This window comes from Eretmochelys imbricata, chromosome 1 (genome assembly GCF_965152235.1).
Source record: "Eretmochelys imbricata isolate rEreImb1 chromosome 1, rEreImb1.hap1, whole genome shotgun sequence".
NCBI lineage: Eukaryota > Metazoa > Chordata > Testudines > Cheloniidae > Eretmochelys > Eretmochelys imbricata.
The window spans coordinates 200,780,827-200,794,173 of NC_135572.1; the positions used below are offsets into that span (position 1 = coordinate 200,780,827).

Here is a 13,347-nt window from a genome sequence, read left to right on the forward strand (position 1 = left end):
CACTTAAAATTCACAAAGTCTGCAGAGGGTTTATAAAAACTCCTGACTATGGAGTCGGTTTGTGCTCAGGATTTTTTGGTGATTCATAGGTAAATTTTAGACAGTAGCTGTCCCCGCTTTATGTTTAAAGATCTTGTATGTTGTGAAAAACATACAAATACAAAAAACCACACCCCTAGGATGTAGTAATTTCCAAATTTATCCCCTGGCCCATGAAATATAATTTAAAATGGAATAGAATTAAATTAATTTGGCATCCCTATGCTTATGCCCCAGGAAAACACAATACTATATACCAAATATACAGTCATTGCTCATCTCACATTATGAGTCACCTTCAGGAGTTCCCCCACTCCCTCTCTTTCCTTAACACTAGGGCTTGTTAACACTATAGGTTATGTCCGTATAATTTGTCACTCAGGGTATGTCTACACTACGAAATTAGGTCAAATTTATAGAAGTCGGTTTTTTAGAAATCGGTTTTATATATTCGAGTGTGTGTGTGTCCCCACAGAAAATGCTCTAAGTGCATTAACTCGGCGGAGTGCTTCCGCAGTACCACGGCTAGAGTCGACTTCCGGAGCATTGCACTGAGGGTAGCTATCCCACAGTTCCCGCAGTCTCCGCTGCCCATTGGAATTCTGGGTTGAGATCCCAATGCCTGATGGGGCTAAAACATTGTTGCGGGTGGTTCTGGGTACATATCGTCAGGCCCCCGTTCCCTCCCTCCCTCCGTGAAAGCAAGGGCAGACAATCATTTTGCGCCTTTTTTCCTGAGTTACCTGTGCAGACGCCATACCATGGCAAGCATGGAGCCCGCTCAGCTCACTGTCACAGTATGTCTCCTGGGTGCTGGCAGACGTGGTACTGCATTGCTAAACAGTAGCAGCAACCCATTGCCTTGTGGCAGCAGACAGTGCAATAGGACTGGTAGCCGTCCTCGTCATGTCCGAGGTGCTCCTGGCCACGTCAGCCAGGAGCGCCTGGGCAGACATGGGCGCAGGGACTAAATTTGGAGTGACTTGATCAAGTCATTCTCTTTAGTCCTGCAGTCAGTCCTATTGAACCATCTTATGGTGAGCAGGCAGGCAATATGGATTGCTAGCAGTCGTATTGTACCATCTTCTGCCAGGCAGGCAAGAGATGAGGATGGCATGCAGTCCTTCTGCACCGTCTGCTGCCAGCCAAAGATGTAAAAGATAGATGGAGTGTATCAAAACAAGAAATAGACCAGATTTGTTTTGTACTCATTTGCTTCCCCCCGTCCCCCGTCTAGGGGACTCGTTCCTCTAGGTCACACTGCAGTCACTCACAGAGAAGGTGCAGCGAGGTAAATCTAGCCATGTATCAATCAGAGGCCAGGCTAACCTCCTTGTTCCAATAAGAACAATAACTTAGGTGCACCATTTCTTATTGGAACCCTCCGTGAAGTCCTGCCTGAAATACTCCTTGATGTAAAGCCACCCCCTTTGTTGATTTTAGCTCCCTGAAGCCAACCCTGTAAGCTGTGTCGTCAGTCGCCCCTCCCTCCATCAGAGCAACGGCAGACAATCGTTCTGTGCCTTTTTTCTGTGCGGACGCCATACCAAGGCAAGCATGGAGGCCGCTCAGCTCACTTTGGCAATTAGGAGCACATTAAACACCACACGCATTATCCAGCAGTATATGCAGCACCAGAACCTGGCAGAGCGATACCGGGCGAGTAGGCGACGTCAGCGCGGTCGCATGAGTGATCAGGACATGGACACAGATTTCTCTGAAAGCATGGGCCCTGGCAATGCATGCATCATGGTGCTAATGGGGCAGGTTCATGCTGTGGAACGCCGATTCTGGGCTCGGGAAACAAGCACAGACTGGTGGGACCGCATAGTGTTGCAGGTCTGGGATGATTCCCAGTGGCTGTGAAACTTTCGCATGCGTAAGGGCACTTTCATGGAACTTTGACTTGCTTTCCCCTGCCCTGAAGCGCATGAATACCAAGATGAGAGCAGCCCTCACAGTTGAGAAGCGAGTGGCGATAGCCCTGTGGAAGCTTGCAATGCCAAACAGCTACCGGTCAGTTGGGAATCAATTTGGAGTGGGCAAATCTACTGTGGGGGCTGCTATGATGCAAGTAGCCCACGCAATCAAAGTGATCAGGAACAGTCAGCATGGATTCACCAAGGGAAGGTCATGCCTGACTAATCTAATCACCTTCTATGATGAGATTACTGGTTCTGTGGATGAAGGGAAAGCAGTGGATGTATTGTATCTTGACTTTAGCAAAGCTTTTGACACTGTCTCCCACAGTATTCTTGTCAGCAAGTTAAAGAAGTACGGGCTGGATGAATGCACTATAAGGTGGGTAGAAAGTTGGCTAGATTGTCGGGCTCAACGGGTAGTGATCAATGGTTCCATGTCTAGTTGGCAGCCGGTGTCAAGTGGAGTGCCCCAGGGGTCGGTCCTGGGGCCGGTTTTGTTCAATATCTTCATAAATGATCTGGGAGGATGGTGTGGATTGCACTCTCAGCAAATTTGTGGATGATACTAAACTGGGAGGAGTGGTAGATACGCTGGAGGGCAGGGATAGGATACAGAGGGACCTAGACAAATTGGAGGATTGGGCCAAAAGAAATCTGAGGTTCAATAAGGATAAGTGCAGGGTCCTGCACTTAGGACAGAAGAACCCAATGCACAGCTACAGACTAGGGACCGAATGGCTAGGCAGCAGTTCTGCGGAAAAGGACCTAGGGGTGACAGTGGACGAGAAGCTGGATATGAGTCAGCAGTGTGCCCTTGTTGCCAAGAAGGCCAATGGCATTTTGGGATGTATAAGTAGGGGCATAGCCAGCAGATCGAGGGACGTGATCGTCCCCCTCTATTCGACATTGGTGAGGCCTCATCTGGAGTACTGTGTCCAGTTTTGGGCCCCACACTACAAGAAGGATGTGGATAAATTGGAAAGAGTCCAGCGAAGGGCAACAAAAATGATTAGGGGTCTGGAACACATGACTTATGAGGAGAGGCTGAGGGAACTGGGATTGTTTAGTCTGCAGAAGAGAAGAATGAGGGGGGATTTGATAGCTGCTTTCAACTACCTGAGAGGTGGTTCCAGAGAGGATGGTTCTAGACTATTCTCAGTGGTGGAAGAGGACAGGACAAGGAGTAATGGTCTCAAGTTGCAGTGGGGGAGGTTTAGGTTGGATATTAGGAAAAACTTTTTCACTAGGAGGGTGGTGAAACACTGGAATGCGTTGCCTAGGGAGGTGGTGGAATCTCCTTCCTTAGAAGTTTTTAAGGTCAGGCTTGACAAAGCCCTGGCTGGGATGATTTAATTGGGGATGGGTCCTGCTTTAGAGCAGGGGGTTGGACTAGATGACCTCCTGAGGTCCCTTCCAACCCTGATATTCTATGATTCTATGATCTGCTGATATCAAGGGTAGTGACCCTGGGAAATGTGCAGGTCATAGTGGATGGCTTTGCTGCAATGGGATTCCCTGACTGTGGTGGGGCCATAGACGGAATCCATATCCCTATCTTGGCACCGGAGCACCAAGCCTGCGAGTACATAAACCGCAAGGGGTACTTTTCAATTGTGCTGCAAGCTCTGGTGGATCACAAGGGACGTTTCACCAACATCAACGTGGGGTGGCCGGGAAAGGTACATGACGCTCGCATCTTCAGGAACTCTGATCTGTTTCAAAAGCTGCAGGAAGGGACTTTATTCCCAGACCAGAAAATAACTGTTGGGGATGTTGAAATGCCTATAGGTTTCAGAGTAACAGCCGTGTTAGTCTGTATTCGCAAAAAGAAAAGGAGTACTTGTGGCACCTTAGAGACTAACCAATTTATTTGAGCATAAGCTTTCGTGAGCTACAGCTCACTTCAGCTCACGAAAGCTTATGCTCAAATAAATTGGTTAGTCTCTAAGGTGCCACAAGTACTCCTTTTCTTTTTTGCAAAATGCCTATAGGGGACCCAGCCTACCCCTTGCTCCCATGGCTCATGAAGCCGTACACAGGCAGCCTGGACAGTAGTCAGGAGCTGTTCAACTACAGGCTGAGCAAGTGCAGAATGGTGGTAGAATGTGCATTTGGACATTTAAAGGCACGCTGGCGCAGTTTACTGACTCGCTTAGATCTCAGCGAAACCAATATTCCCACTGTTATTACTGCTTGCTGTGTGCTCCACAGTATCTGTGAGAGTAAGGGGGAGACGTTTATGGTGGGGTGGGAGGTTGAGGCAAATCGCCTGTCTGCTGGTTACGCGCAGCCAGACACCAGGGCAGTTAGGAGAGCACAGGAGGGCGCGGTACGCATCAGAGAAGCTTTGAAAACCAGTTTCATGACTGGCCAGCTACGGTGTGAAAGTTCTCTTTGTTTCTCCTTGATGAAACCCCCCGCCCCTTGGTTCACTCTACTTCCCTGTAATCTAACCACCCTCCCCTCCTCCCTTCAATCACCGCTTGCAGAGGCAATAAAGTCATTGTTGCTTCACATTCATGCATTCTTTATTCATTCATCACACAAATAGGGGGATGACTACCAAGGTAGCCCAGGAGGGGTGGTGGAGGCGGGAAGGAAAATGCCACACAGCACTTTAAAAGTTTACAACTTTAAAATTTATTGAATGCCAGCCTTCTTTTTTTTTTGGGCAATCCTCTGTGGCGGAGTGGCTGGTTGGCCGGAGGCCCCCCCACCGCGTTCTTGGGCGTCTGGATGTGGAGGCTATGGAACTTGGGGAGGAGGGCAGTTGGTTACACAGGGGCTGTAGTGGCAGTCTGTGCTCCAGCTGCCTTTGCTGCAGCTCAACCATACACTGGAGCATACTGGTTTGATCCTCCAGCAGCCTCAGCATTGAATCCTGCCTCCTCTCATCACGCTCCGGCACATTTGAGTTTCAGCCCTGTCTTAAGCCTGCCACTTACTCTCTTCAGCCTGCCACCTCTCCTCCCGGTCATTTTGTGCTTTCCTGCACTCTGACATTATTTGCCTCCACGCATTCATCTGTGCTCTGTCAGTGTGGGAGGACAGCATGAGCTCAGAGAACATTTCATCTCGAGTGCGTTTTTTTTTCTTTCTAATCTTCACTAGCCTCTGGGAAGGAGAAGATCCTGTGATCATTGAAACACATGCAGCTGGTGGAGGAAAAAAAAGGGACAGCGGTATTTAAAAAGACACATTTTATAAAACAGTGGCTACGCTCTTTCACGGTAAACCTTGCTGTTAACATTACATACATAGCACATGTGCTTTCGTTACCAGGTCGCATTTGCCTCCCCCCGCCGCGTGGCTACCCCCTCAACCCTCCCCTCTCCCTGTGGCTAACAGCGGGGAACATTTCTGTTCAGCCACAGGCAAACAGCCCAGCAGGAACAGGCTCCTCTGAATGTCCCCTGAAGAAAAGCACCCTATTTCAACCGGATGACCATGAATGATATCTCACTCTCCTGAGGATAACACAGAGAGATAAAGAACGGATGTTGTTTGAACGCCAACAAACATACACTGCAATGCTTTGTTGTACAATGATTCCCGAGTACGTGTTACTGGCCTGGAGTGGTAAAGTGTCCTACCATGAAGGACGCAATAAGGCTGCCCTCCCCAGAAACCTTTTGCAAAGGCTTTGGGAGTACATCCAGGAGAGCCGCAAATGCCAGGCAAATTAATCCTTTCACATGCTTGCTTTTAAACCATGTATAGTATTTTAACAGGTACACTCACCGGAGGTCCCTTCTCCGCCTGCCGGGTCCAGGAGGCAGCCTTGGGTGGGTTCGGGGGGTACTGGCTCCAGGTCAAGGGTGAGAAACAGTTCCTGGCTGTCGGGAAAACCGGTTTCTCCGCTTGCTGTCTGTGAGCTATCTACAACCTCATCATCATCATCTTCCTCGTCCCCAAAACCTGCTTCCGTGTTGCTTCCATCTCCATTGAAGGAGTCAAAGCACACGGCTGGGGTAGTGGTGGCTGAACCCCCTAAAATGGCATGCAGCTCATCATAGAAGTGGCATGTTTGGGGCTCTGACCCGGAGCGGCCGTTCGCCTCTCTGGTTTTCTGGTAGGCTTGCCTCAGCTCCTTAAGTTTCATGCGGCACTGCTTCGGGTCCCTGTTATGGCCTCTGTCCTTCATGCCCTGGGAAATTTTGACAAAGGTTTTGGCATTTCGAAAACTGGAACGGAGTTCTGATAGCACGGATTCCTCTCCCCATACAGCGATCAGATCCCATACCTCCCATTTGGTCCATGCTGGAGCTCTTTTGCGATTCTGGGACTCCATCATGGTCACCTCTGCTGATGAGCTCTGCATGGTCACCTGCAGCTTGCCACTCTGGCGAAACAGGAAATGAGATTCAAAAGTTCGCGGTTCTTTTCCTGTCTACCTGGCCAGTGCATTTGAGTTGAGAGTGCTGTCCAGAGCGGTCACAATGGCGCACTCTGGGATAGCTCCTGGAGGCCAATACCATCGAATTGTGTCCACAGTACTCCAAATTCGACCCGGCAAGGCCGATTTAAGCACTAATCCACTTGTCAGGGGTGGAGTAAGGAAATCCATTTTAAGAGCCCTTTAAGTTGAAATAAAGGGCTTCATCGTGTGGATGGGTGCAGGTTACATAGATTTAAGGCTGCTAAATTCGACCTAAAGTCCTAGTGTAGACCAGGGCTCAGGGGTGTGACTCAGCCACGGCCAAGTGACGTAAGTTATACCGACCTAAGAGCCAGTGTGATAGCTACTGCCTCTCGTAGAGGTGATTTTAATATGCTGATGAGAGAGCTCTCTCCCGGTCTCCCATCAGCATAGAACATCTTCACCAATTGCACCATAGCAGCCAGTTTGAGCTTCTACTGTAGACCTGCCCTGAATCACAAGGCTTCCCTGATGCACATTCAACAAAGGGATCTTTTATCTTCCATTGTGTCCCGATTCTTTTCCAGCAGGGCACAACCTGAACTTCAAAGGGTGAGTTCCAGTACTTTTTTCCCCCCAGGCAAGATCAGAGCTGGCAGCATTCCTCAAATTCAGTAAAAATAGCTCCTCACTATCTTACTAGAACAAGAACGTATTATGCAGAGAATGAGATAATGATCACATGAAATAATATTTTAGAGAGAGAAGAAAGGAGGAAAGAGAACAATTCATTCTAAGCTCTGATTGGAGCTATTCTAAAAAATATACACATATTTCCTAGATAATTTGCTATTCTCTGCTCTCGGTTCAGATCCATCCTGCAGCATTGCAGGAACTCCCTGTTTTTCCATCTCCCCTTGTGCTCTGCTTCCTAGCTCACACCTGCATTGCTGCAGCTCCTATGCTTTGTTTTCTTTCACCCACGCTTTGCTCCACAAAGAGGGAGCTGCAATACAATAGGATGACTTAATAGGATTTACCAGACTGGATCATACCATTCATTCGTGCAATCAAGTATCCTGCTTCTAACTAGGGCTAATACCTGAGGCATGAAAGGGAAGTAGCAGAATAAACCTCCATAATGCACCTATCTTGATGACTCCTGTAATAAGTTATTTTCTTATACCTAGAACCATGGGTTTTTCTCACCCTCTCCATCATTATATCTTAACTTGCATAGCTGCAAAAGTTACTAGTGTCATAATATTAGCCAGCTCTTTATAGCACCCAGCCAAACATTTTGTCACCATCCACATCTTCCTATGGCAGTGATTTTTGCAGGCTGTCTGTCCTCTGTGTGCAGCAAAAATTCTTTTTCAGTGGCTCTTATGCTACTGCCCCTCGATATCATTGCATCCTCTTGTTCTTGTGTATGGGACATGGGAACAAGGAGGGAGCGATCCCCATTCTTTAATTTGGAATAATTCACTCAAGCCCCAAATAGATGGAATGAGCTCCCTGGTCCATTAAAATAGGCACTTATCCCCTCTGTTTTTAAGAAACCTTTGGTCTCTTAAGCCTCATCAGCGTGAAAGAAACTGAAATTGTGACTGAAGCATGAGCTGTAATATGAGAAATAAACAAAAATGTGTCCTTACTGTCAAAAAGCCATAAATACCCTCTCTGCACCCTGTACACAGGGTCTGAGTAGTAGGTGGCATAGAGGCCCGGCCTGCTGGAATGAGGAAGGGTTGAGGATCAAGATGCTGGCTGGGATCATATCCTCACACAGAAGTCAGCAGACTGGAGGTAGGAGTTTGAACTTTGTGAGTCTTACATCCTTTGGATGCACGTGCGGCCCAGTGAGTAATTTTTGTTTTTACTGCTGCCTTGTGCCAGGCCGCGTTACCATGAGCTTGCCGCTGAACCCCAAGCCCTTCCTGAATGGGCTGACAGGGAAGCCGGTGATGGTGAAGCTGAAGTGGGGGATGGAGTACAAGGGCTACCTGGTGTCTGTCGATGGCTACATGAACATGCAGCTTGTAAGCACAGAAGAATACATAGATGGTGCATTGTCAGGACACCTTGGTGAAGTTTTGATAAGCTGTAAGAATGTCCTGTACATCAGAGGAGTAGAAGAAGAAGATGGAGAAATGAGAGAAAAAGATTGTATATTTCTGGAAAATAAAGATCAGTTTTTCACAAAAGAGAATAGCAATTCTATCAGAGATCCCACAGGAGGCGAACCTGTGCCACCGCTGATAGCCGCTGCTGCTCTCCACAGCTCCTTCACTGGATTACTTCATTGAAGTCAGGCTGCAAGGGATCCACTCAGCTGCTGTTCCCCAGTGCTTCCCTTTAGGGGGTTTAACTAGAGTGTAGGGACCCGTTGAAGAGTTAATTAAGCCTCATGCTACATCATCTGGCTTCCAGTTTTTCTGCAGGGTTTTAGAGGGGACTATATGCATCTCCCTCTTTTCCGCCCCCCCCAGACTGCCCCTCTAGAGCTATGGATCCCTCACCCTCTGAAATGGCCTTTGGGAGGTCCAAGGTGGGAGGGAATAGTGCAACAGACACAGCTGAGACCCTCTATGCTAGGAGGAGGTGGATCCAGAAGGAGACCCTCTGAGACCCTAACACTAGGCAGGCATTTGGCCTAGTACATTCCCCTCTCAAACTAGCCACAGGAAGGTAATGCTCCTCTGAGCAGCACTGACATTTCCTGTACACAATTCAGGTGGTTTTATTAGACGTGAGAGATGAATTCAGAAGAGTAATTGAAGCTGCATGAGGAGGCTGGTGAGAAGGTGAATTCCCATTCTGTCTGGGTCTACAAAAACTCCACCTACCAAACCACTCTAGTTTGGTTACAGGTTTATCTATCAGGTTAGAAACATTACATCATCAGTTTTCTGGATTTTTGTTCCCACTGTATTTTTCTCCCTTTTAAATTTGTTTCCTTCTTTCTCATGAAAAAAGGAGGGTAAAGGTTAAGAAGTGTCTGAAAGTAGGGAAAACATAATATGCTCACTTTTTTCCAACCCTTTTTTCCAGTTGGAAAATAGTAAATAAATGTGAAAAGTAGGGGCTTCCCTCCATTGTCACAAGATTTTGTTTCTAATTTTCCAGTCAGAAATTTGACTGCTCTATCGGTTGATCCTATTACGAGCACTGAACACTATTACTTCTGTGGATGTAGTAGCTCTGCACAAATGAACCCTATAATAAATGAAGTGGGGAGGTAGCTCCTTTTTATAGACACCCAGCCAGCCAGTTAGCTACAAAATCCCTGTTAGTAGCTGTTCTCTACTTGCTTTACCTGTAAATCGTTAAAAAAGCCCATAGGTAAAAGGAAGGGAGTGGGCACCTGATCAAAAGAACCAATGGGAGGGTTAGAACTTTTAAAAATTGGGGAAAAACTTTCCCTTTGTCTGGCTGTTGTTGTTCTCCAGAGAGAGAAGACACAGAGCAGCAATGCTGTAAGAAGCTTTAAACCAGCTATAAAAATTCATCAAATCATACCTAGGAATTACTTATCTGAAACCCCAGATATGTAAGTAGATCAGGGAATGTCTAGGAAGACACAATTAGGTTTATATCTTTTATTTCTGTAAGGCTTGTGGACTCCTCTGTGCTAACCCCCAAATGCTTTTGTTTTGCTTGTAACTATTAAGCTGGACTTCAAGAAAACCATTCTTGATGCTTCTTATTATATTTGCTCTTTTTAAATCTAGCAATAGCCTACGTTCCAAATGTATTTTCTTTTTTTGTTTTTAATAAAATGTACCTTTTTAATACCAGGATTGGGTTTTTGTGTCCTAAGAGGTTTGTGCATATGTTGTTTAATTAGCTTGTGGCAACAGCTGATTTCCTTTGTTTTCTTTCTCAGCTGTTCCCCGGAGCAGGGTTGAAAGGGCTTGAGGGTACCCCAAGTATGCCTTCCTGGGTCCAAAGGGGATTTTTTTTTGCATTTCAGTGGTGGTAGCATCTACCCATCCAAGGTCAGAGAGAAGCTGTAACCTTGGGAGTTTAATACAAGCCTGGAGTAGCCAGTATTAAGTTTTAGAATCCTTGTGGGCCCCCACCTTCTGCACGCGAAGTGCCAGAGTGGGGAATCAGTCTATACAGACCCTTTCAAAGTTGTAACATATAGCATGAAGCTTACCAGGGAAACTGTTTCTACACTATGTCATATGAATCCTGGCTGTCGCACCAAGCCATCATAATGAATGTGTGATGCTATCTGTTGGGATCCACCCAAAATTTATGCATGTAATCTCCTGAGCATATCCTTGTGAGTAATATTTTATATAAACAAATACATCATGCAACATAAAGAGGATATGAAAGGATTCATCACCTGGTTCAACATGAAAATGGGAGGAAAGTTGCCAAGTGTAAATGGATGTGATTTTGAAGATAAGAACTTCAGAACAGGTGGAAATCCAAGGGTATTCTGTACCCTGGCCGTAACCCTTTAAGAGTGTAGGGCTCAGTTGTGATCTCAATTACACCCATGGAGTTCACACTGAAGTCATGGGGAGTTGAGTGGACATACTGGAAAGCACAACCAGGTCCTTGAATTTCAAATGTGAAATTCACTTCACCCACATATAGTGCAAATAATTGGGTGGGGAAGGTCATGGACTTAGGGAGGCAAAATCTACCTGAAGCCTGGTGAATGCAGTGTAGCACTCCCCCACTTGCTTCTATGCCAGGCACTCTCAAGTGGATCCACATAGATGTTGGATCCCATGGCCCCATCCCTAGCTCACGTCTGTGCTGGGCTATGTGGCTGCACAGAGGAACCTCCCCCTCCCCCCAGAGCACAGGGGCTGCCAAAACTTCCCCATGCCACTTCACCAGCACCTTGACATAGGGCTTCAGTGCTGCAGAAGGCCTTCTGGTGGCCCTGCACACCAGGGTGAATTTCATCTTAAGTGTTTGCTGTGTGAGATGTTGAATTAGGTCAGGCCAGAACTTGGCGGAGCTTGTTCAGCAATCACATGGTTTTAAACAATTCTCAGAAATTGCTGCAGGCATATTGGAAGGCAAAATCACATCAACCCATCCTGGTTCCGCCTTGTCTAGTGCTCTTAGTAACAAAGCGGCATTTCTTGCCTGACATCTAGGGCGCAGTGACCCTTAGGCAATGTTCTTAGTCAGCATGAAACCTGAATAAATCATATGAAAGCACAACGCAGCCAGAGGGACAAAAACAACAACAGTTGTAGCTTACATCTTACCCAGTTCATGAACTGCTGGGTTCATTGAGAAGTAAATTAAAGGGGAGGCTGTCAAGTTTAGATCTGTGGTTCCGGGCAAGGGTTTACAAAATAATCTCACATGTGCAGAAATGTTCTTCTGAAATGTCTCTGTGTAAATTGGCACTACAAAGCATTTTTGTATTTAAAGCAGTCTGTGCACTGTTGTGAACCAGTACACAAAAAAACTCAGCTAGAAAAATGAAACAGACTATAAACAGAAAGACAAGGTGGGTGAGGTAATAGCTCTTTATTGGATCAACTTCTGCTGGTGAAAGGTACAAGCTTGTGAGTTACACAGAGCTCCTTGTCAGCTCAGGGGAAGGAAACAGAGGGTCTGAGCTAAATACAAGTTGGAACAGATTGTTAAGCAGAAGGGTAACATACTGGAGGTGGTCACTTGAAAAGAATGAGCGGTTAGGGGCTAGATTGTTATGCATAAAGGGTTTGAAATGAGCAATTAAGGATAGCAGGCAGTAAGGTGTGTCACAAATTGTTGCAATGAGCCATAAAACCAGTGTCCCTGTTAAGCTCAGGGTTTTGAATTTGAAGGTATTGTGCAACTTTCCATTAAGGACAAGTATTGAAAGATCAGATATGGAGTGATTGCTTTGTGACAAGTGTTCACCACAGGTGATGTGATGTTTGTGTCTTTTATCATTGTTCTGTGTGAGTTCATTTGAGAGCATAGTGAGTGTCTGGTTTCACCCACATAGTTGTTCCTGGGGCATTTGATGCACTGTATGAGGTGTACCACGTGTTTTGAAAAGCATGTGTAGGACCCCTCTATCTTGAAATGTTTGTTGTGGGGGTGCTAATCATTGTAGCAGTGGATATACATATAAAGGTTTTACATCTGTTGTGCAGGCAGGGCCTGGTGCCCCTTTGAGTTGGTGTATCCTAGTCTGTGGGGAATTTGCTTCTGATGATGAGCTTGGCAAGGTTAGGGAGTTGTTTGAAGCATAGGCGCCAACTCTGTAGGTGCTCCATTCCTGGACGACCCACGGGGAAAAATTAGTGGGTGCTCTGCACCCACCAGCAGCCAAGCTCCCATCCCCACCCCGTGCCCCACCTCACCTCCGCCTCCTCCCCCTCCCCTGACCACACCACGTCCCCATTCCTCCACCTACCTCGGAATAGGGGCAGGGAGGGGGCTGAGTTGGGGTGGGGACTTTGGGGAAGGGGTTGGAACGGGGGCAGGGCAGGGGCCGAGCACCCACCAGCGCCAGTAGAAGTCAGCGCCTATGGTTTGAAGGCCAGGAGAGAGGGTTCAAAAAAAGTTTTTTCAGGATATCAAAATATTTAATAATCTGTCTCAACTTGTATTTAGTTCACTCTGCTTCCTGGCCTGGTGTCCTGGCCAAATTTACCTAATTATGTTCTGCCCATCCAAAATTCCCCCTGCAGTTTCAGCTGATGCTGGCATTCCTCACTTCTGCAGTGCCGTGTTGCTTAAGGTTATGTCATGTGAAGTGCCCCATGGCTTTCTCAGTTTTGTTTCTATTTAATGTGCATATGAGGAGGCTTCTGGGAGGGTTAGTAAGGAGACATAGTCTACATTGTCTCCAATACACTGGTGATACCCAACTCTATGTCTCCATAACATTCCGCTCTGCCAGCGGCATGGCATGAATGATGCACTGCCTGTGTGGGACCGAGGCCTGCATGAGGGCAAGCAGACTAAGATTCAATCCAGATAACACTGAAATACTGTTGGTAGGTTGGGGGAAAGCCAACAGAAGTACTGGCAAAGACTGTACCA

General features: G+C 46.8%; 1 pseudogene; it reads left to right on the forward strand.

The window, feature by feature from the left end:
• The first annotated feature begins 8,225 nt into the window (after positions 1-8,225).
• Positions 8,226-8,950, forward strand: LOC144265276 (small nuclear ribonucleoprotein F pseudogene; annotated as a pseudogene).
• The last annotated feature ends 4,397 nt before the right edge of the window (positions 8,951-13,347 follow it).